The sequence below is a fragment of the Aythya marila genome, assembly GCF_965140915.1.
Source record: "Aythya marila genome assembly, contig: HAP1_HAP1_SCAFFOLD_170, whole genome shotgun sequence".
Lineage (NCBI taxonomy): Eukaryota > Metazoa > Chordata > Aves > Anseriformes > Anatidae > Aythya > Aythya marila.
This window is the reverse complement of record NW_028137300.1, coordinates 128,443-152,500: the sequence shown is the minus strand read 5'-3', so window position 1 is coordinate 152,500 and position 24,058 is coordinate 128,443. Positions and strand designations below refer to the sequence as shown.

The following is a 24,058-nucleotide window of genomic DNA, read 5'->3' as shown; positions in this document are numbered from 1 at the left end:
TAAGGCAGGGTACGCCGTTACAACCACTCAACAGGTAATCGCGTCCAAACCATTACCCCCTGGGACATCCATCCAGAAAGCAGAGACAATTGCTCTTACGCGAGCGCTGGAACTAGCAGCAGGATGGAAAATCAATATTTGGACAGATTCTAAATATGCATTCAGCGTGGTACATGCTCATGGAGCGATTTGGAAAGAACGTGGATTGCTGACTGCTCAGGGAAAACAGATAAAACATGCTGAAGAAATTTTAAAATTGTTAGGGGCTATAAAACAACCAGAAAAGGTAGCTATCATGCATTGTCGGGGACACCAAAAGGGGAACGCCGATTTTGAAATTGGAAATCGATTGGCAGATCAGGAGGCTAAGCGGGCAGCTGAAATAACTGAAGTGAAGGTATGGTCTTTGATACCAGATGGTAAAATCCAAACTATATACATGAACCAAAAGCCAAATTATATAAAAGAAGACTTAAAATTAATTGAAGATTTGAAAGGTAAAATGAAACCAGATGGATGGGTATATTTAAAAGATAACTGCGTAATAATACCCTCTAATTTGACATGGCCCATAGTTCTTACAGAACACAATAAAACACACCGGGGGCTGACATATTGCATAAGAGCCTGAGTCAGACATTAGTGGGACGAAATTTATATACAATGATAAAACAAGTAACTCAACAATGGAGCATTTGCTTACACAATAACCCCAATACCAAGAATAGAATAAAATTTGGAATAATCGATAAAGGAAATTATCTGGGGCAACGGTGGCAAATTGATTTTTCAGAACTCCCTAGAAAAGGGGGGGTATCGTGATTTACTGGTTCTGACTGACACGTTTTCAGGATGGCCTGAAGCCTTTCCCTGTCGAACAAACAAAGCAAGAGAAGTGGTTAAAGTCTTGTTAAATGAAGTAATACCACGCTCTGGGATTCCAGTAGCAATGTCTTCTGATAGAGGTTCACATTTTTGTGCGCAAGTGGTACAACAGATAAGTAAGATTCTAAAGATAGATTGGCAGCTGCATACTCCTTATAGACCGCAGGCAAGTGGACAGGTAGAAAAAAATGAACCGTTTAATTAAACAACAAATAGCTAAAATCGGCTAATTTGTCATGGCCTCAATCCCTCCCTTTAGCATTACTTAGAATCAGAGTGAAACCTAAAATAAAAGGGAATATGAGTCCCTTTGAAATCTTATATGGAAGGCCGTATCAATTTCTATTTAGTGGAGAAGACCTAACGCAGTTAGGATCAGAATATTTATATGCTTATATATCTGAACTTCAGAAACAATTAAAGAAAGTACATAAATTTGTTTTAGGGACCAGGGCTAGAGGGTTGGATCAACCAATCCACCCCTTTAAGCTTGGGGATTATATAAAGACTTTTTCAGGACAACCCCTAGAGGAAAAATGGAAGGGAAGTGGAGGGGACCATACCAGGTATTACTGACAACACACGCTGCCATTAAGATTAAGGAGCAAGCAGCTTGGATCCACTATTCAAGGGTGAAGAAGGCCCCGGCGAGGATATGGAGCACCACCCCAATTGGACCAGCAAAACTGCAGTTTTCCAGATCCTAATGATTGCGGGGGTGATGTTCTCGGATTTGGGGTGGGCAACTTGGGTTGAGAACTTACACCTGTCCCTGATACAAACAATATCTCAAGTAATTAATAAGACGAGATGTTGGGTATGCACCCATCTGCCAGAGCATGGGAATAAGAGTGTATCGTTAATCGGGATTCCCTTGCCTGCAGATTTATCTTGGACTAATTTGTGGGAAAACACATCTTGGGGTCGAAAATATGAAGAAGTTTTGGAACTAGAAGTGAGTAGCTTCCTGCCGTTGGAATCTTACTATGCATGTGTACAAAGGTGTAACCTGCCTAAGGGCATGGGAAAACAGGATTGTATAAATACGAATACTACTTCTGTGGGAAATCAGACATCTTGTGATCGAACAATTGATATTAGTACGACTAGCGGTTGGGCAAATTCAACCAGCTGGCCGGTTCCAGAAGGAAAAGGGTGGTATTGGCTATGCAATGATACAGCCCATAAGGTCTTGCCCGAGAATTGGAAGGGAACTTGCACTCTTGGAGCAGCAGTCCCCAATATGATGGTTACTTGAGTGATCATAGCAGGAGAATCAGACGACAAATTAACAATCCGTTGATAGAGAGACCCACCGCTTTTCATAGTTTTGTTCGATGGTTTATCCCATGGTTAGGAGTGAGTGAATTGGAAAAGGCAATAGTTAATATTTCTGCAATTATAGAGAAGTTAGAAAACAAAACTCCGGATGCTATAAAGGCTCAACAAGAAGAGATATCTAGCTTATCACAGGTAGCATTACAAAATCGGATGGCCCTAGACTTGTTATTGGCCGTTCAAAGGGGAGTCTGTACAGTAATAAACACAAGTTGTTGTCTGTATGTAGATCAGAGCGGAAGAATCTCTGCTGACCTGGAAGAAATAGGGAAGCAAACAAAGATCATACATGAAATCAGTAAAGATGATCTTTCATGGAATTTTAGTGAAATATGGAATAAGTTAACCTCCTGGTTGCCCAATTTCCAATGGTTGAAACAAGTTTTCATTGCTCTAATTGCGCTAGTGGTGTTAGGAATATTTGTGTACATGTTGTTTAGATGCCTGCTTTGTTGTGTTACTGCGAATAATAAATCTGATGCAAAAGAATTTGCATGGGAAAAGAAAAGGGGGGATTGATTAAGGAGACATTGGGGAGGCAAGGGCAATAGACATTGGGGAGGCAAGGACAATCCCCCGATAAGGAAGCGGCAGACAGACAGAGAAACAGATGTAAGGACTATAAATCTCAAAACAGAACATTGGAATTCATGATAAAGATACAACAAACAGAAGAATCAGCAAAAGCCAGCTCTTGCAATTCAGAAACATGCCAACCCAGCAGAATTCTGACCAATGGTGAAAAGTACACTGTGAGGAGGACTCGGGCTCTTCCTCCCAAAGACCACTGCCCACATCCCAAAGACCCCTGCCTGCAATTCTTGGGAGGCTATACACAGGTGCAAGGTGCCAAAAAGCTAATTAGCATGAGAAACGAGGGAAGGTGGGGATAGGTGATGAATATGTATAGGCGCTTGTAGAACATTAATAGATTGATTGTATAAATTCAAGACTGCTTTCCGCTTTGGGTATGCATGATAGGTGGAGAGATCCCCCGTGCATCCAGCGCTGCAATAAAGAATATACCACTTCAAGGAATTTCGGCTTCAATCTTTGAATCACCTTTGAGGAAGGTACCCCTTGGGGGGCACCAGGGGGAAATAGGGTTTGTAGTGGTTCCTTTGAACACGTCAGATGTAAGAAATTTTAAGAAGGAAATGGGAAACCTTTTAGATGACCCTTTAGGAGTTGCCGAAAGATTGGACCAGTTCCTAGGTCCAAACACGTATACCTGGGAAGAAATGCAGTCCATATTAGGAATCCTCTTCACTATAGAAGAAAGAGGAATGATCAGGCAAGCAGGAATGAGACTGTGGGAAAGACAAAATCAGGGAGGTCCTCCAGGGGATGTGAAATGGCCAAATACCAACCCTAAGTGGGATCATCAGGCTGCTCAGGGGAGGCAAAATATGAGGGATCTTAGGACCATAATGATACAAGAGATAAAGGAATCGGTTCCAAGGGGACAAAATATAAATAAAGCTTTTAACGAGTGTCAGTGCAGAGACGAATCTCCAACTGAAGGGTTAGACAGGCTGAGAAAAAGCCTTCAGATGTACTTGGGGATAGATCCTGATTCCCCTGCAGGAGGGGCACTGTTGAGAACCCAGTTGGTAGCAAAATCCTGGGAAGACATCCGAAAGAAATTGGAGAAACTTGACGACTGGCATGAAAAAGGATTAGAAGAATTATTGAGGGAAGCACAAAAGGTCTATGTGAGGAGAGATGGGGAAAAACAGAAGGCAAAAGCAAGTTTTTGTGGCAGCAATAAGGGAAAGTCAAAAACAAAGTGGACAGGAAAGCAGGAAAGGATCAGGAGAAAAACAGGGTGAAAGAGAACCCATGGATAAATGGAATGGACAAGATAGAATCCTTATCTGTTACTATTGTGGCAAAAAGGGGCATCTTCAGAGGAACTGTAGAAAAAAGAAACAGGATGAAGAAATGTTGAAGGAAGACTAGGGGTGTCAGGGGCTATATCTTTTGGGGACCCGAACATCGAATGAGCCCTTGATAAAATTATTAATAGGTCCCCAGAGGGAAGAGGTGTATTTTTTGGTAGATACTGGAGCAGAGAAATCACCTATGAGAAAATTACCAAAAGGGGTTAAGGAAGGAAAGGGGAATACCATGGTAGTAGGAGCCCTTTAAGGTTCCTATATTGGAAAATATAGAAATAGAATCAGAAAAGAAACTATGTCTCAATGACCTATTGCTGGTGCCTGAGGCTGAGCACAATCTATTAGGAAGGGACTTAATAATAAGATTAGGGTTGGAAATCAAGAGCCAGGGGGGAGAATTTAAAATTCAGCTATATACCCTAACCCAAGAAGATGAGGGAGAAATAGACCCACAGGTATGGTACCAAGAGGGAGATTCAGAAAAATTAGATATGGAACCCTTGGTAGTAGAAATAGTGGATCCACAACAGCCAATAAGGATTAGGTAATATCCTATCCCACTGGAGGGGAAAAGAGGACTCAAACCAGTGTGAGGAATGTTTGAACAATTCTTGTCAATAGAGAGCTTGAAGGAAAATGTATTCGTAAGTTTTTTCCTTGAAGTCTCTGATATCCGGGGGTTTCAGAACAACTGCTAACTATTACGACTTTTGCATGGGACACTATGCAAGCCCCTGATATCTGGCCAGGAGATGAAGGAGAAGGGAAAAGCTGAAGGACGGCTACAAGACAAAGCTTGCAGGGAACGCTGTGCAAGCTTTTGACATGCACCCAAGAAGTACAAAGAAGAAGGACAAGAAAAAAAGCCTGAGAGGAAGACTATGAGCCTTCAGTATGGGAGACCCCCAGAGACCCCCAGAAGGACCACCAGAGACTGATACGCATGCTCCAGTAGGGGGGTTCAGATTCTGGAACTAATTATAATAACCCTGCTTTTTTTAGAAGTAGTAATGAATATGTATTAGTCTAGGAGCAAAAAAAAATCATCATCTTGATGTAACGGGTGTGCGTCTAGGTGGAGCGGAGACTCCTGGCACACCCAGCACTGTTTGCTTACTTCTATTCCTTTAATAAATTGTAAACGTTGATTATAATCCTATTTGGGGATTTAGCCATTTATAACACCAGTTATAGACAGGTTGCTCCAAAAGGGGATGCTGGAACCATGTATGTCCCCACATAATACCCCCATTTTGCCAGTAAAAAAGGCTGATGGATCATACAGGTTGGTTCAGGATCTTAGGGCTGTGAATCAGCGAACCATAACCAAATTTCCAGTGGCGGCTAACCCATATACTTTATTAAACCACCTAACACCTCTGCATAAATGGTATAGTGTAATAGATTTGAAGGATGCTTTCTGGGCCTGCCCATTAAGTGAAGGGTCTTGGAATTACTTCGCCTTTGAATGGGAAGACCCTGAAACAGGAAGGCGACAACAGCTTAGATGGACTGTACTTCCTCAGGGATTTACTGAATACCCAAAGTTATTTGGCCAAACCTCAGAAAAATTATTACAAGTTTTTGAGGTAAAGGGGGAAGTGAAATTGTTGCAATATGTGGATGACCTATTAATAGCTGGGGAGACTGAAAAAGAGACACGGAGAACCACTATCGAATTACTTAATTTCTTAGGGAAAAAGGGTTGAAGGTCTCAAAATCTAAATTACAATTCGTGGAAAAAGAAGTAAGGTACTTAGGACATGGGCTTAGCCAAGGAAAGAAAAAATCGGATGCTGACAGGGTATCTGGGATTTTAGCCCTATCATCACCCAAAACGAAGAAGGAAGTGAGGCAACTGCTCGGGCTCTTGGGATATTGTAGACCCTGGATTGAAGGGTTTAGTGAAAAGGCAAAGTTTTTATATGAAAAATTGACTGGAGAAAAAATTAAGTGGAACGAGGAAGATGAGGAAAAGTTGAGGTTGATCAAGAAAACGTTAACAGAAGCGCCAGTGCTGAGCCTCCCAGATTTACAAAGACCCTTTTATTTATTTGTAAATGTTTCTAACCAAACTGCATATGTTAGTTGCAATTACAGCTAAGTCAAGAATGGGCAGGAATCAAGAAACCTGTGGGATATTGTTCCAGACTATTAGACCCTGTGAGGAGGGGGTGGCCAGTGTGCTTCCAGGCTATTGTGGCTACTGCCTTACTGATTGAGGAAGCTAGAAAAGTCACTTGTAGGGCACCTCTGAAGATATATACTCCACATAATGTTAGGGGAGTACTCCAGCAGAAGGCTGAAAAATGGTTAACTGATAGTAGGATGCTGAAGGATGAGGCCATCCTGATCGACTCCCCTGATTTAGAATGAAAAATAGCTGCTGCACAGAGCCCTGCACAATTTCGATATGGGGAACCCCTAACAGAACTACAACATAACTGCGTGGAAGTGATTGAATTGCAAACCAAAATCCGACCCGATCTCGAGGAGACAGAATTAGAAACAGGGGAAAAATTATTTATTGATGGATCATCCAAAGTAGTAGATGGAAAAAGAAGATCAGGGTATGCCATCGTAAATGGGGATATGGTCCTAATAGAGTCAGGACCACTCAGCGCTGCCTGGTCCGCTCAAGCATGTGAACTTTATGCATTATTACGAGCCCTAGAACTATTGAAAGGAAAAAGTGGCACTATTTATACAGACTCTAAATATGCTTATAGAATAGTCCACCCATTTGGGAAAATTTGGGAAGAAAGGGGACTCATAGGCACACAGGGAAAAGGGCTGATTCACCAAACTTTAGTTACTCAAATATTGCAGGCACTGAGAGGACCTAGGGAGATTGCTGTGGTACATGTCAGAGGACATCAAAAGGGAACTGCCTTCCACATAAGAGGGAATAACCTAGTGGATAGAGAAGCTAGGGAAGCAGCTCTTAGGAAGCATGATGTAGTCCTCACCCTACAAGAAACGGATAACGGAAAAGGGACACAAGAGAAAAAGTATACAGAAGCAGAAATAAAAATTATAAAGACCATAGGAGCAGAACTGAAAGAAGGAAAATGGATTCTGCCTGATGGAAGAGAAATACTGCCAAAGGAACAAACTAGGTGTCTACTTTTACAGCTACACCTACAAACCCACTGGGGAACAAAAGCATTGAGTGATCAATTTCTAAAATTTTATGGGTCTGTAGGAATATATGAGATAGCCAAACAAACCATCCAAGGATGCTTAACATGTCAAAAGGTGAATAAGAAGGTGATTAGGCAAGCACCTGCTGGAGGAAGACGAATTGCATATCGACCATTTGAGAGAATACAGGTGGACTTTACTGAACTACGAAAGAGACGGCTAGAAGAACGGTGGAAAAGGGGTGAACACATGCATCACGAGTAAAGGGACCCGTAACAGGAACCTGGAAGGTTGAGTCTACTTCTGGAGATCCGAAAGTTAAGCTTAAAAGAACTTGAAGCATATCAGGGCATAGCTACCCTTTGGATGCTAATTGTATGTATATTAAATCTTGTACTGATTAGAATATTAGCCATCATTGGAAACTCATATAAAGGCCCTAATAGAAGGATTGGGGGACCCCAAAATCCCATAGGGGGAGTGCCACCTCCAGTAGAGATACCCACAACATCTTGAATTACCTGAAAAATTTAAAATAATAGGTGGGAAAATTTACCTAGATGATTGGTTATCTGCTTTGAATCGAGCCCCCACTAACTCGTGGAAAAGTTGAACGCAAATAGAAGAACTATTGCGTGTGTAAGTCTGGACCATTTCCTAAGAAGCATCAGGGAGAGGGCAAGACCGGAGAAGGGACCAGTACTGTGGCTCAAGAAGGTTTACCAAGGGCTGCAACCCCTTAGGGTAATAACCACCGGGTAACATGGCCTTTACCGGACCTCTCCTAATTACATGTTATTGGTCTCAGAATTGTAGTGAATGTATTGTTAACACCCGGAGGGGAAGAATTCAGGAACAAACACTACTATGCCTGTTAAACCTATGCTATGGAAACCAGAGTATGCTCGATGTAATGAAAGCAATAAGATAACCAGTTACAAGCTGAAAGAGGTCCCCTATCAATGGCGGATAGAGGTAAGAGCTAATAATGAAGGAGGGTTAACTGGGAAAAGTACAATTATTATACACCCTGCGGAATCATGAAATTGAAACACGAGCTAACTATGGGATTCCAACCATTGCTAAAAACTTGTTTATAAATCTTACAGAGAATATTGTGAAAGCATTCTTTTATGGTTCAATTGGCCTTGGCCAAATTCAAAGCCAGGACACGAATTAATGACATTCAAAAGAAGAGGAGGGATTGTTATATATGGAGTGGTAATTTGTGTCAGAAAAATGGCTGATATTAATAAAGAAGGGAGAGATTTGGGAATGTGGCAATGGGGGTCGGAAAGCCTCCTGGTTGATGATAACATCAGACTCTTAACGGTGAGGTCATCAGGAATGTAAAGAGGTTAGAGGAAATAAAGAAGGGGGATTGAGGCAACGCCCTGCTGTCTGGGGTTGCTTGTTTTCCCCTCTGTTAAGGCACAAGGCACGGAAGTTGCTGGGGGGGTTGCTGGTTAGAACTGTTAACATTTATTGTTTTATGTTATATGATAATAATATTATTAGTGTGGTTTCAAGGGTTAATGAAACGCGGGAAAAGCAATCCCGTTTTGTTGCTTTTGGGAACCTTGTGGTGGGCAGAGCATGTGCAGAAGAAGAGGGAGACAGTCGAAGCCGCTCCTGCAGTCTGGAACAAAAGGTTGCTAATGGTGATGGGGAAACCGTGAGCCTTTCACCCACAAGGACCGCCACAAAGAGAATTCTAATATGAAGCGGGGATAGGATATCCATATGTATAGGCGTACTTGGGTTTCTTGTAAATATGTAACAGCAATGTCCTCTATATATTTGGAAAGTTTGACAGTTGGGTGCGCATGGTGGTAGAGCATAGACTCCCCACGCACCCAGCGCTGTTTACTTGCCTTTTATAAATATTCTTTTATGTTACTAAATTCAGAGGGAGTTGAGACTTCATTTATAACATGATGAGGTTGCATCGTCGGTTGTGAAGGTAAAAGGCAGTCAGTTTTGACTGTAAAAGGCAGTCGGTTTTGACGGTAAGAAGACGTTGGGATTGACGGTAAGAAATTGTAAGAAGTTGTTGGGTTTTTGATGGTAAGAAGTCATAAGACGTTGTTGGGTTTGACGGTAAGAAGTTGTTGCGTTTCGATGGTAAAAAGGTTGTCGGATTTGATGGTAGGTTTAGTCTGAGTATTGAAGGCTTCCAGCAGTAAGCTCTGCATCTGAAAGACAAAGGGAAGAAATGTCATTCCCTGCTGTGATAGTCTACATGGAACTGTCTGGCTCACTGGTTTTCTTTCCAAAGAGAGAAGTCACAACCCTGTACACGGATTGATCTGCTCTCTGACTACAGGGCTGAACTGACTGGAGAAGGCGGCTTCCAAAGCCCTCCCATTAAACGGACTACATTTGAATTCTATGCTAAAATTGGTGAGCTGTACAGAATAGTAGGACAAAGCTACCTGCTTTGATAGCAAATGGTTGCCCTTAGGTAAGTTACAGTCATTTGAAGGTTTGACTGGACGGCATCCTTGGTTTACTAGTGATCAAAGCTGACCAAATCCTAGCCACAGAACAGAAGCGTTCAGAAACTTGCTAGAGAGAACACTTAGGAATGCAGGAATTTAACTGCTTTAATGCTGCTCTTTCTCTCACGTATCTGCAATTTCCTTAAATCACAAATTGTCACTAGCTATCCTTGTTCATTTATTCAAAGGAACATGATTCCGGTTGAAAAGGCACTCTAACAAGTCCTCCGTTGCTCCTAGTCTGTCCCTAGCTTCTTTGAGAGCTTCAATACAGTAGAAAATTAAAAATAATAAACTAGCAAATAATTAACATGTGGAAGTGGTCGTTTTTCAGATTAGATTCCACCATTCAGAAAATCCTGCTTAAGAGACATTTTTTCTTTGCTTTGAAAGACTGACCTTCCCCAAAAGGAAACTAATTAGTATCTTCAGGCTTGACGAAATACTTGAATTCCTCAATTTAACAGAATTGCTTTGCACAGCCCTCCTATCCTGCTTACCTTGCAAGCAGTGTATCCAAGTGGGGTGGGTACTGCTGTATTTATCAACGAACATCTCTTTCACGTATATAGCCCAGGGATCCCCATGCCCCGCGCTTGTGTAATGCATGCAAGACGTTTACTTTCTTCCTCTACTTTGGACTGGTTTAGAAAGAACGAGTTCGCCATCTGCTGGCCAGAGAATTCACTGAAGCCCGAAGAGCAGTAGAGCAGAGGCATTTTCTTCTGTGCTCTTCCTGATTTTTCAGCTAGAAGAGATACTTCCAGTCCAGTACAATCAGGATTCTTTTGACATTAGTATCGTAAAAAGTCCATTTTTGCAACACTGGAAATTGAAAGACCTCCGTTCAGTCCCTAATTTTGTTCTTGATAATGGGACAGATTGCATGAATGTTGGCAAGAATGTGTGAACAACCAGCCTCCCCTCCATGTCGTATTTTAAGATGACAACTTCTGGTGCTCCCTGTCTCAGAAAAGAAAAATGCTTGGAAACAATTGCACTCGCTCTTAAGCTTGAAGAAGCTTGTCAGTGCCAGAATCTACTGACTCTGGCAATTTACTTCATCATCCAAACTGGGCAAAAGATATGAAAACCTCTTCCAAGATTTTACTTCTCCAAACATTACGTAAAAGGCATTCAGCTGTACAGCAAGAAGCTGAAATAGCTGCAGGTAGTATGTTATTCACATGAATTATTCAGGCAGGTTTTTTTTTAGGAAGGCTGCGATTCATTAGAACATTACTAGCCTGTAAGCCTCATGGCATCACCTTCCATCTTGACTGCTAAACCTCCTTGCTGCCTACTATCTTCTTTGCCAAGATACAGCTGTCCACATTTACTTTTCCTACTTGGCTGGACTGAATTTAAGAAGGGAGCTTGCAACTCTTCCTCTTGTTTGCCACTTCATCATCAAACCAGATGAAAACCATTTGCCTTTAACCTCTTTATTTCAGGCCTTCTTTCCTAGTGGTCATTCAAAACTGGGAAAAAAATAGTCTACCAAGTCGGGGGTTTTTTTGATTTGATAATAAATCTGCAGACTGTTAAGTCATCAAGCACTTCAAGACTGTTTGAAATAATCTCGAGATTAATATAAAAGGAATTCCTCAAACACGCTGCGGCCGCTTACCTTTAGTATAGTTGTTGGATGTGATGGAGCTGTATTTCTTGCTTTCGCCTGCACTGGAAGTCTTCCCTTCCTTGTAAGGTTGTTTACTGCTCTCACTTCTGCATTACTGACATGAAGAGCCATCTGGAGGATGGGATTCTTCCTTCTTCTCCCGCGTTATCTTCTGGAAACGAGGATCTAAGTGTTCCAAGGAGCCTTTCGCTTTCCTGGTGTTTCTCCTTTTTCTTCTTTTTCTTCTCCTTTTTCTTCTTTTTCTTACGCTTGCGATTGGCATTGTCAAAGTGAAGCGCACAGAAACACAGATCATGAAGTCTGAAAGAAACATGCAAGTTAAAAAGGGAAAAAAAGATGTGGCACTTGTTGCCTATATGAAACTTGATTTATTTTACCACAGGTGATGATTTGCAGCATGCCAGCTATTTTGTGGTGCTTTGTGCACACGCAACTTACTTTAGATGCAGCAAACTTAAGCCATCAGATTGAAGGACCATAGGTCCTGGTTTGTACACAGATCATTAACAATGGCTAGCTCTGGAATACGTGCAAGCAGAAAAAATCTTTTAACCTAATCTGGAATGGTGTACGGATGTGATTCGAACTATGTGGTCCAAAGCTAGTGCTATGACACAATTCAGCAAGAGCTTTCCTGTCTTCACTGATCAACCTAACAACATGATCCCCAGCCAGCTGATGCTATCTAAATAACTTAGAAACTACCAGGAAAAAAAAAAAAAAAAAAAGGAAGACATGAGAAGCACCCAGAAAAGAATTAGGATAAAAAATGCGGAGTATGCTGGAATCCTTGCTTACTTGGAATCCTTCTCTCCATCTTTATCCTTAGACTTCTTTTTCTTCCAGAACTTGTGATATTTTTACATTTTTTTCACCACCTAAAAGCTCCTTTTCTATCTTTCTGTCTTTCCTTTCTATTTCACTTTCACTACCTTCTGCACGGGTATATTTTCTTTTTCTGTTTCCTTCTGTTTCATTTTTCTGGCGACAGTTCTCCAAATGAGCTGACACAGGTGGAAGCGCATGTCTTTCACGAGAATGTCTTCCGGAATGTTGCTGAGGTACCGAGCAACGATGCAAGTCTGCTCGGGGTGTGCTAAAGCGACGTACATCTTCCTCTCTCAAGAGGGAACCGTGAGGCCATCCGCTTTTGTAACGATAATGCTTATGTGACCTGCTGTAGTAAGTTGCAGTCGATCTGTCAAAGGCTGCATCGCCGTGAGAGAACTTTCTCTCTCTACTGTCTCCTGTCGCATGAGGTGAATAGTAATCATTGTAATAGCTACATCTTTCCCATCTCCGTGCTTCGTCTCGATAGTATCTTTCTCTGCTCCAACTTCTTTCCCCTTTGGATCGGTAGTATCTATTGCTACCTTGTTCTGATCTTCCTCCACTGCCAGATCTGTACTTTGAATATTTGACTGCTCTTCTGCCATTCTCAGGGCTGTTTCTTTCACGAGGGAAAGATCTGTACCTGCTTCCCTCCCAGTACTCCTGCTTGTGACTCTTTTGCTCAACAAATTCCACGCTCTGAGAACACCTCCTCTTGCTGGAAGGACCTGCTTTTTGACTCTCCTTCTCTTCACTAGGAGCATGTTCCCTCTTGCTTCGGTAATGCTCTTTGTCAGTGGTTTTAGTCTTGTCCTTTGTATCTTGGCGTCTATCTGCAATAGCTAAGGAGGAAAGGTTTTTAGAGCTACATTCAGTGTCACACTTGAGAGAGGAAGTTTGCCGCAATTTCTCACCAGGCTCACAAGACTCTTTGCCGGACAAAACGGTTTCTTTTGAAATGAGGTCACGTTCTTTTGATCTTCTTGGTTTCTTCTTGTCTCCACGGTCATCACATTGGTACTGGGCGAGGTATTCATCATTCCCAGGAGATTTCAGAGGTTCCGCAACACTGCATAAAATAAAAACCCATTTCTCACTTCTGCTGAAGGACGTGAATATTAAGAGTAAAACCTTCCAAAGGCAAACAAACAAACAAAAACCTCCAGACTACAGGAACGCTTGCAAAGATATGCCATTTAGAAACCTCTCCTGTGATTAGGACACCTTCTTCAGCTCCCAGAGAAAGTGTTTTTTCCCCTCTTGCTTCTGAAGCCATTGCACTAAAAAAGCAAACGCATCTGTCTCCTTCCACCTGCTGCTCTGAGAAAAAAGGCATAGGGGCGAGCGGGGAACAGCCAATGTTTCTCCAGACAGTGGAGAAAAATGGAAAAACATTCTATAAAGGAACACAAGTTCTCCTTGAGGCACCAACCTGCATCAGAGTGATATGCTCAGTGCTGATCATTAGTTCTGTTCGTGACACTGGACACACAGTATGGAATTGTACTAATTTAAATCCTTCCATTAAGTACTATTAGTAGACAGATAAAACTGTAACGAACTTCCATAAAGTCTTTTCTTAATAAGACTGTGCTCATTTTACCTCATTTCCTCTGACAAGCTGTTCAGCTGGCTGGCTGTGAGGGACTCCGTGATGACTTCTCGATTGACTGAAGGCATAGCTCCAGGCATCTGCAATTAAAACGCACAAGTCAGCAGACAAAAAAATACTATTTGTAGTAGTACTGAGGACTAGTCTTGTCAGAATGTCTCCATTAAATGGTAAGCAAGACCGCTGTGAGTTGTATGCGTTATCTACACTTCAAAGATAACCCCAACTCACCCCCCAAAATCTACTTTATGAAATTAGGAATTTTTATCTCAGCTGAGCTTAAGTTGACAAGTTCTAATGTAAGCTCAGGTCTGCAAATTCTAATGGGATAATACGACAAAGTCTTACGATCACATTTGTGCTGTGTTTTCTCAGTATTTCACCTGAATTAGGAACACAATAAACACTTCCGGATACATCGTAGGTGAGAAATTCTCGATGGAGCAAATCTATGTTTCAAGCAATCCATTTGTTTTAGAAAAGAACATCTCAGAAGGTTTAACATGTTCAACTCGGCAAGTGGAATCATCAAGTTTCAGTCCGTTTTCTTTAGATTCATTAACTAACCTAATAGCACCATTTAGTGAATCTGTTTTTGGCAGCTCATGCTGGGATCTTCCTTTGTCAGCATTCTGACAGGAAGAGTTGGAATGCTGCAATGTACGGACTACCTTTCCAACCAAAATTCCATTAGAGGACATTGCATTGCAATTCCTTTGAAATAAGCCCTTTGACTCCTCCTCAGATTTTCCTGAAGATTCTGCACCATAAGGGACTGTGTTATCAGAGCTGAGTTTAGGATTTTCATTCACTGTTGGCTCCACAAAAATTTCATCAGAAACTTTTTTGTTTGTTTGCATTTGCTTCATTTGCATTACCGAATTTGTAATTGTGGATGAAGGAACAGCCTGGTAGAGATCTTCATCCTCCACAGCACTGCTAAGACAGTCAGGCTGTGACACAGTCTGACGAGCAGGCAATTTATTGTGAATACTGATGGTGATCTTCTGTTTTCTTGACGTATCAGTCATTGAAGGCCTGGTAATTGCCTGGTTTTGAACACAGGCCATTGGTGGTGCTGAAGATGGCCTTTTTAGGGTGACACCAGTGGTCTTTGCGTCCTCTTTTATGGATCCATTTCCATTTAAACGGCTTGAATTCTGTATTTAAAAAGAAGAAATTGCAAGATGGATTAACGCAAACACTGCATGTAACATTTTGAAACACAAAACTCTCCTACTGAGTGTTTCTACAAATGGTCTTAACACCTAAAAAGAAAAACACACTGCCCTTTAAGGATAAATGCAAGTCCAATAAGCGTATTCAATTCCTGCTTTTGGTTTACTGCAGATTGGTATCAAATTAACATCATCTTTGAAAACCAGCCAAGCAACTTAACATTACCTGCTGCTATTCCCAAATATATTTATTTTCCCCTTTAAACATACCCTGAAAAGCCTGAAATAATTGTTCTGGTGCTCAGGAATAAGACAATTAGTTTTCCCTGTCTTAGCTAAAGTGACGAGGATAGGAAAAACAAGTCCTCTTTTAAATGATTTGAGGATTAGTACACTCTGCTTAAATTGTCAAAGAGCGTAGCTCTCTGTGCTTTAGAAAGCTGTCTTGGAGGTATAAAGTAATGGAGTCGCATGGCTGCACAATTTAGCAGTAAACACTGTTTGAGTGACTCTGGCTGTAGCATGAGGGCTGTGAAGAAAGCTGCAGCGTGGGAAGGAAAACAAAACTAAGATGCCGAAAACCAAACCAAAAACCCCACACCAAACCCCAAACCCACTAGCAGTTTGGTGCCGTTATCTGCCCTCCCACTTCCCTGAATTACCTTAATCATATGAGGAAGAAGTCGTGGTCCCATAAATCCAGCCTGCTTACTATTAGTCCCCTGCTGACCAGGAGGGAATAAACAGGGATAAGATGGAGCTGGCAAGTAAAACGCACGTTCTCCAAGTGTCAAATCATAGCGCCTTCAGAAAAGAGCAGTGATCGTAGTTTAGTTTTTCTTTCAGCCTACTCTTGGATTAAATCCCATCCTATCATTTTAGAGGAACAGCTCATACGATATGGAAGCCTTCTCTACAGAAGGCTTCGCCAAGACTACAGACTGAAAAGTAGAGAACAGTCTTCCTACTAAGACTATCACTTGCACAGCAATAATTCATTCTTACACCACAGATGACCTTCATTTCTCTCCTTCTCTAAATTAGCCAGCTACAGATAACACATAGATAGCAATTTACACAAGTGCTGCAGTTTAAGGCCAAGCAACAAAAGATAATAAACGACACAGAGAATTTCAGGTTAGACAGAACTGAATTAGACAAATAATAATCTTCTCCCCGGATAGCAAGAAAAACACTTGCAAAACATAAAAATATCAATAACGGGAAAGTAAATCTCTTCTGAACACATTTTAAGATTTGTTATTACCTGATATAAAAAAGTATGTAAGCTTGCTGACCAAGAACTCTTTTAATGTCAGTACGCACTACTTTAGCATCATTCATCTGATACCAAAGTCCATTACCAGCCTGCAAATAAAGACAACGATTTCTTTAGGTGAATTGCACGTTTTCCAATTGAAATCACGGATAGGAACAAAATACACACATGTCCAATAAAAATATAATGAAATCTTTTTCCCTAGAAACAGTAGCTGCTAGTCATGCTTTAATTGGTTTGCCAGCACAACCTTTACCCTGTTAGAAATGCTGTTGACTTCTACCTTTACATAGCATATATAGTGTCCTGAGTGACAGTTGACACCGTGATGTACCAGCACCGCATATAAGGCATAGAGCAGTGGTTCTCCCATTGACTGCGACATGTAGGCTCTCAGGTCCAAATACTCCGGATATTTCACCTCCTAAAGAGACACCAAGAAGATAGAAAAATTATCCCAGAGTACTTCGTGGACTAGCCAGAGAAAAACACTTCCAAAAAACACAGACTAGAATTTATTTCTAGAATATATTTCTAGAATATATTTCTTGATTCACTACAAATAAGTCTTCCCATAAACAATGGTTAAGACTAGAAGTTGCAGAGAACTGTTTCCTGATGAATCAGCCTTCTCAGAGGAAAGCATATGCTTCTTGTCAAGCGGGAACTTTATTGATATTAAGAGAAAGAATAAGCCATAGTCGTTAGTCTACAATTATTGTCTGAAAATATTAACAACTTTCAGCTTTGGGGGATGTCCCATTACACAATGATATAGTTGCATTACAGTGGTAAATATACCTTGTTGATCTTTCCACCTGTGAAATCTGCAAATCTTTTCAGTGATATTGTGAGAACCTGGGAAGAACGGTGTATGGTAAATCTCTTGGACGCAGGAACCATCTTTTTACACCTTAAAAACAAGCAGAGATAAGTGTTTGAAGGCATCTTCTTTTTTCGCCCCCAAAACAAACTCCTTTTAATGTCTCACGCATGCCTATGCTATTTGAATGATATTTACTTGCATAATAGGTTGGTCTTTTTTCTTTTCATAAACCCATGCACTGCGTGTCAGGTTTGTTAATACAGAGAAGAAGGTCAATTTTCCCAACAACTCAGAGCATAGCGGGAACAGGAATCTCTCACGAAAGGGTATTACCAGGTTGGATGGCAAGGTACCATTTCTTGGTCTACAAAAGTGGCTATTTGAACTCCAATCCTGGATACATTCTTTCAGCTTTCAAGGGAAATACAAATACTGAAAGCGGAACGAGAGAGCCTTGGTCCCCAGGGCTAGAAATTGCAAATAATCTCCAACATAGGTCGACTATCAACATCAAAAATACAACAGAAGCACATGGTCATTCTACAGGAGGGAGACATTTAACAGTAGGAAGTCTTCATGTACTGAGCTTGTCTGGAAAGACACTGAAACCATCTGCCATCCTTTGAAACAAAATAGTTCAGTTTGACACATTGCCCGCTCCAAGGTAGGACCTACGGCGTAAGCAGTGAAAATTAGCCACTAGCCCAGAGAACAACGGAAACTGGGCAGTTTACATCAAGAAAAGTACTGTCGAGAGCTAATAAATAGAAAGAACAAAAGCACCTCTTTTTGAATTCTGATGGCAAAATACAAGCCAGAGAATTGCAAACCCATAGGGAATGCCTATGAACAAGACTTCCCCCCTCCAAAGAAACAAAAATCCAAGTCTTTTATAAACTTCCACAAAACTTGTAAGTAGATCCAAAGTTTAGAGGTAGTCCAACAGAGTCATGCAACATAGAAAACTGACATCTAGGATTAAGACCTAATCCGTCAAAATCTTACTCGCTACGTTTATAGCAATTCTCTCCATCCAGCTCTTCAGGTTTCACAAAGAGTTCCAGAGCTCTGGTAACAGACGAAACCGCCTAGAGCAGCGAGAAAGAAGAGCGTAAAGTCACCGTAATTCAAAATTCCAGAGACACACTAGTAGTTTATAAGAGAATCTTACTAACATACTCAAGCGATCTACTAGGAGCACTGTGAAGAAGGAGGCAGAAAGAGCATGCTCAGCATTGACCTCACCTGGAAGGCATTTGACTTTGGAACAAATACTTTTCCAGTAGCCTAGACAGCATCTATAGTGTGCTTTGTCATCAATACTGGGGACAAATTCATCAGTCTAACAATTAGATGTATATTGAGGTAGAACAACAAAGAAGTATGACAGCATTATCATTTTTGCAGAAAGAGAATTCCTTCCCCTTAAACCCAATGCAAATGTGGAGACTATTTACATGGGTTCCACAGAAGGACAAAGTCCAATCCACTTCCTTAGCACCACCAAGCTCTTACGTTTTAACATTATATGTGGTTTGGTTTTTTAAGTTAAACAAGTTTAATTTAGAAAGTTATGCATGTACTTAAACATCATGAATTATATTTAGAAAACATCTTACCTTTATATCCAAAGTGATATCAAGAAATGCCTCATACGTATCCGAAACTGCTTTGCAATTCAAGCACTTCACTGGAAGCAAAATATAAATGCTTAACATTATGTGAAGGAGACTAACTGTCCAAATTCAAGTTGTTGACAGATACTACTTTAGACAAACTACAGACTGCTTTACTACCGACAAAAGACACAGATCAGTTCTAAGGACAGGAATATTTTTTCAAGTACCTCTCGATCTTAGAAATCCTCCAAATATTTGATGAATGATGGTGGTAGCTTGAGAAGATCTGTCCAATCTGGAAATAAATTATAATCAGACCTCAGAAGATTTAAGGCACAGAGTTAACTCTTCAAAGAGTTTGATGAAAACCAAGGATGATGTAGACTTTCGTTGCTGATAGTAAATAAGGCACTAAAAAGTGCTAGAGATCATTTCTGAGAGTAAATAAAGGACTAGAAGGTGCTAGAGAATGTATGAAAGTGAACTTGTTTATGCTTACTCGGTGCTTCCGTTCAAGCACGCTTCCTGCATAGCATCAACAGTATAGCGCAAGAACTCGTGTGCGTCTTCTTGACTGCCAAAACGGAAATGTTGTCCTATTCCTAAATAAGAAGATGATAGTATTGACCCCATTTAAAAATGAAATCATTCTTGTATTTCTAGAATCTCTCTTCATTTGAGTGTTAAAACCACTTAGACACATCAAATAATTATTTGAAGATTACAAGCTATCGAAAAGAAACACATCTGAAGCCACTTACGACTGAGATTACTGATAACATGCGTAGGCTCGATGGCATCAACAGTGCAATGCAGGGCCTGGTTAATGTGAGTCTCCATCGTGCACATCATGCAAAAATCTTGTTCACGACCTGAAGAGTGAAAGAACAAAGCATCCCAGTCCAGCGAAATATCCATAACTACAAACATCTAAGTACAATTTAAACTATAGATACAATATCCACTCTCCTTGCTACATTCTATTCTCCCAAGATGCCAATGTCCCAACAGTCTTGTAACATTTCATTTCACACAACTTTACAGAAGAAAAATATCCACTAAGCCTGTATTCAAATGCATTTTGTGATGAGAAATCTAAAAGACTACTGCAAAGTCGCAGTTGTAAAGGCTGACAGGAATGTGAACTCCACAGGCTGCAAAATGTATTACTCTCCAAAATTACTACTAAATGCATTACTGTCCAATGCACTTCATTATTCCCATGAAGCAATAAATGATCCTTTAATAAACAAACAAACAAATAACTAACTAACTAAATAAAACATGGTGCATTAATTGCACTCCATATGCTATTCGGAGCCCACTGCTAATACGGTGCTCAAAGCCAGCTTCTACAGGTAAAATCAGGCAAATAAGCTTATCTCACAGAATCACTGCTGTTCTTTCACCTTCAGAGCTATCCAACAGATTCAAAATACTGTTAGAAAGTACTCACATGACTGGCTGTGCTCAAGAGAAAGCATGTAATTGGCAAGTGGGGGTGTGTAGGTCAAACACTGTAGGGTAGCATTAAGAAAACATGTGTTGCCAAGATTGTATAGGCCAACTCCAACACTTTGTGTTTCTCGCCAATCCATACAAATCTTCTCAGGTGGAAAAAGAATGCTCTGTGGTGGAGCAATTCCATCATTAACGACGGCAAGAAAGTTAAATTTAAAAAGAGATTTTGTTTGTTTGTTTCTAAGAAAGGTATTTAAAAAAATACTATTCTGCAGGAGCACCTAGAGGAGCTAGCTACAATCCAAACCAGAAAAACTTATTGCAGATAGCTTTAATACCACCAAATTCAAATTGGCTGGTCAACACAATGTTTTGGGGAAAAAAAAACAAACAACTTTAGTCAACCATTTTAATTTTTCTAAGGCAAGGCTAACTGCCATTCTGTTTGTAGCACCTAATGCCAAGTTCCTCTCCATCTATAATCTTTAACCTGATTAACTCAACTACTGTTTTTTTCCTTATTATAACTTAAACCACAAACTTAGACTTGAAATTATATGGTAAAAACGTAAAAACTAGGAACTAGGAATGACAGTACCCCTACAGATACCAGGTTTTTTCCTGAGCAATGTTATCATTCAAAAAACCTGTGAAGAATGGAAGCTGTGAATAGCAACCATCAAACACTTTTCTTTGCAAAACAGAAAAGACATGGAGGAATCTGTGCATTACAAAAAGCTCCCCACATTTCTCTGTTGACTGTAAATATATCAAAATTAATTTCTGTAACATCAGTCACTTCAGTTGCCTTAGGGGATTCGCTTTTGAAGTCTTTGTTCACAGTAGTCCCCTTCTCTATCAGTGCAACAAGTAAGAACTGCATTTTCTACTTTTGCTTTGAAGAAAATGGAGGCAGGATAAAACGCACACTTACTTAGATCTCTTGGGGCAAAAGCCTTAGATTTTTCAGATGATCTACAGTAAATAGCACCTCCACGTCCTTGGGCCACAGAGACTTGGCTTGAATCTTCTGCAGGCACTATCCGGCCCCAGTTGGTGGTGCGTGACATCAGTATTTTAGGACTTGGTTTCTTGGATTTGCCAGACCGCCTTGAAGAGGGCTTTTTAGGCTTTGAAGATTTGGGCTTCTTAGCTACGGTCATTGTTCACATCTGCAACAGAGACAGAAGTTCTGGTTGACGTAAGAATATCAAGAAGCATTCCAAGAAGAAAAGAGTAACAGAAGTCCTGTCACTTAATCTCAAAGAAACAGCCTTAAGAACTAAATCGCTGGTATGAATGATTTAAAAAGAATCCCCAAACTAAACACACAAAGTGAAAATTTCCATCTAAACTCTATCAGTATTACTTCTAGCTTCTGCAGAACTAGTGGCTGATGCCATTTCTTTCCCTTCCGTAGGATTTTAATCCATTACAACTCTGGAGTCTTTTTAATATAAAAATGTAGAAGACATTCTCTGAGGGGAATCAGTTATTTATTGATTTCCGGAGTTGCGCAATTATCTGTTAATTAGTACCTATGATCTAATAGATAATTGTTGCAATTATCTATTGCTGGCATGAGTAACGGAACACTATTACTTCACTGCCTGCGTTTTTCTGTTTCGTCTGCACAAAGGTACCCAGAACTCACTGCTACTTTTCTTCTGTCTTTCCAGGGCTCGCCCTCTACCTCACTGTCTACTGCACCAGTCATGAGGGGTTCGTTGTGATTCTATAATGAGCCTAGCTTTTAAATACACCTTTCATGGGCGTCACTTGGTGATAGCAAGTTAATTTCTGAGGGCTCCTCAGTCTACATCATGTGGTCGTTTTTTCCAGGTGAAAAAGCGGAGCCGTAAGTGGCAGTACACTAAAGCCCTGGCATGTTGAGATCCAAGAGGAGAGATGTTTGGCCCTCCTTTTCACTCCTGGGAACCATATACCTCAAAACCCACAGAGGATGGGCTATATCTCAGAGAAATCTTGGGAAAGGAGAGCATGAAGAGCATGTTTGCAAATTTATTTCTCCCTGGGCTTCTTCTGCTTCTCCAAGAAAGACGAGTTTGAATATAACTTTGGCAGCAGTACTTCTGGTGTTTTACTCCTACCACATTTAAAACTCCTACGACAAACTGAAAAAAGCAGCTCTTTCCGTTCTACTTTGTAAAGTTGCACGTTTTCCTCATGCAAAACAACAGGGGAATGTAAGCTAGAAACGGAAATGCTGAATGTAAAACAAAACAAAACAAACCTCAGCCCTCCAGGACAAAAGCCAATAACTGCTACAAAGTCCTTTTTAAAATGCTGATTAGGTTTCAAGGTGATACCGCTTTAAATAAGCATAGCTGTGTGTCCATAGGCAGAAGCTGAATAATGACAGGATGAACTTCTGTACTTCATGTTTTGTTACTGTTTTACTGTAGCACACAGGGACTTGTTACCTTTAGGGAAACCACTAACCTCATGGAGGGTTTAAAACATAAGCTAGTTTGTTATACCAAAATGACGGAGAGAACAAAGCATAAAGTGCTTTCAGATTTCTAGCACGCCTTGATTGCTATCCATTAAACTTCAGACACGTTAAACAAAACACAGTAAATAAGAAAACTCCTAGTCCCACAGCTGGCAAATTGTGTGCAGAGGTTGTAATTAGAACTTTTTTTGCCTTGACGTTTTACATTTAAAATTGATTTTAAATCCATTCTATACACACTTTCCATTCCTGAAAAAACAATACGCAAACCTGACAAATGCATTTACATGAGAAATGAAGTCGTCCTTGTCCGATTGGAAGACTAAGGTGACAGCTCCTGGGCTCAGGGATAAGCTCTGATCTTCACCAGTGACAGCTCCTTTTTTAGGATTGAAAGGGAAAATGTTTCAGCAACACATTGAAAACATACTTAAGGGACAAGAAACAAAATCAAGACTGCAGTGAGAAGGAGAACAGAAAAACAATACTGGGGAGAAAGGGAAGGGAAGGGAAGGGAAGGGAAGGGAAGGGAAGGGAAGGGAAGGGAAGGGAAGGGAAGGGAAGGGAAGGGAAGGGAAGGGAAGGGAAGGGAAGGGAAGGGAAGGGAAGGGAAGGGAAGGGAAGGGAAGGGAAGACCTTGATCTTTATACTGACCAATGAGATAAGCCTTACACATTTTTAAGTTTATTTTTGACAACTGATTGAGGTGTTACCAGGTATTAAGTACGATTCAAGAGCAAATATTAACACTAGAAAGAAGAAATCCGATCCACCACCACTTTTTCAAAATACATCCATTTCTCATTTGGAGATGACGTCTCTCTGACAAGGTAGTAGAAAAACTGTAAATACCGATAGAGCTTCCTCTCCCGATGTTCCATATACATACCGATGCTGTTCCTACACCTACGCTCTGAGCATAAATTTATGTTGACATGAGTGACAAGAGAGGGTGTTACTCCTCTCTTTGTTTGCCTTGAGAGACACACCTCTTGTCCATTGAAAAGTAAATTCAAGATTCCAGATCACTTAAGACAGTTGCTATCCCCCCATTCAGAGTTCTGCAGCAGCACTCTTCAGATGTGTTTAGCAGTCTCTTTAGAAAATGTTATCACTTAGGACCTGCTTCTCAGTAGGTCCACGTTTGGCCTCCGCTTAGCAGAGAGTCAATCCCAGCTTAAGCTTTCGTACAAGAGCCCCTTCACGAAACGGAGTTGAACCCTGACATAACTGAGTTGAACCTTTAACCTTGAAGCTTCCTTAAAGAAGAAAGCAGCACCCAGGCCAGGAAATAGAAATTAATCGTCACTTTACCCTGAAACGCAGTGGGCTATTCTGTGCTGGCAGGATTGCTGCCGGGCTGGC

The 24,058-nt window shown here is 40.8% G+C and overlaps 1 pseudogene across 1 annotated transcript in view; it reads right to left on the bottom strand.

The window, feature by feature from the left end:
- Positions 1 to 9,343: 9,343 nt before the first annotated feature.
- Positions 9,344 to 24,058, bottom strand: part of LOC309890932 (ATPase family AAA domain-containing protein 2-like) — a 31,555-nt pseudogene continuing 16,840 nt past the window's right edge. The window contains exon 4 of the transcript in view: positions 9,344 to 9,463. The product of the transcript in view is annotated as an ATPase family AAA domain-containing protein 2-like (transcript). The remainder of the gene's footprint in view (positions 9,464 to 24,058) is intronic.